The sequence below is a fragment of the Notamacropus eugenii genome, chromosome 1 (genome assembly GCF_028372415.1).
Source record: "Notamacropus eugenii isolate mMacEug1 chromosome 1, mMacEug1.pri_v2, whole genome shotgun sequence".
Taxonomy (NCBI): domain Eukaryota; kingdom Metazoa; phylum Chordata; class Mammalia; order Diprotodontia; family Macropodidae; genus Notamacropus; species Notamacropus eugenii.
The window spans coordinates 291368174-291369386 of record NC_092872.1 but is presented as its reverse complement, the minus strand read 5'-3'; positions in this window follow the sequence as shown (position 1 = coordinate 291369386).

Here is a 1213-nt window from a genome sequence, read left to right as displayed (position 1 = left end):
TTAGTAAGGGAAGCAGCCAAATAATTAATTTAATGAACAGCTGGGCTCTACTCTCTCAGTGGGATCTAAAAGCACATGCATTGTCTCAAGGGAGACCCTTCAGCTCTCTGAAGCTGTCAGCTGATCCAGTTGGCCCTTCTTGATGAGTAAGGTGCTGGTGAAGGAACACAAGCAAAGCCCACAAGGGATAAGAGACAACAGCCTGTACTAGGTAGGGCAGATCACACCCTACCACCACCTTGACCATAATCTCCCCTCTGGCTCTGATGGAGACAGCCCAGGATCTGAAGCCCAAGAGCCTTGGGCAAAGGCAGGCTTCCAGTCCAAGGTCCTTGACCATCCTCATAAGAAGCCAGCCCTGAGAAGATGAAACCTGGGCATGGCTCCTGTAGATCCAGAAAGTAAAGTTGTCTTCACCAAAGCCCTTGGCCCTGTCCAGTGTTTCAGCATCAAAAGCTGATACCATTTCATTATGGAAATGACATGAAAGAAGCATTGCCATCTTTAAGGACTTTAGGACCTTTCCATTGGATTTGCAACTGAGATTTTCCCTCTGTACAATCTCTGCCATTAGAGTGGGAGATCCTGGAGAACAGGAATCACCTGACTTCTATGTTTGTATCCTCAGGGTATTAATAAGTGATTAATAAATGCTCCAAGCAACTATTTATTCAGATTGTATGCTCCATGGAATGGATGGTCCTTGAGGAGACCTACCATTTCCTTTTTGTCTTGTATCTGCAGAGCTGATCACAATAACAGTGCCTGGCACAGAACAGGCACTTAACCATATGGGTTGATTGAATGATTGCTGTGTTTGGGACCAACACAGATTCCTCAGCACAGGGCACTTGCCCAGTAGGTGCTCCTTTCACCATACAGAGAAATTCATGTATCACTTGAGGCCTCTTTCTACCTTCCCTTTTCCTACTGAGGGCACACTGCCTTCTTCCTAGTCCCCAAGCTCACTACATAGGACTGTCCTGGACTCCTCACCCCTCATACCCAAATTGTTGCCAAGGACTGTGAGCTCACTGCTTGTCCATTTCACCTTTGCAGCATCTCTAATCAATTTCACCTCTGTCCCATTTCTTGTCCATTTCACCTCTTATCTATTTCACCCCTGCAGCATCTGTCAAATATACTCCCTTCTCTCCTCTGATAACACCCTAACGGTGGTACAGATCCTTATCACCTCATGTTTGGACTTTTG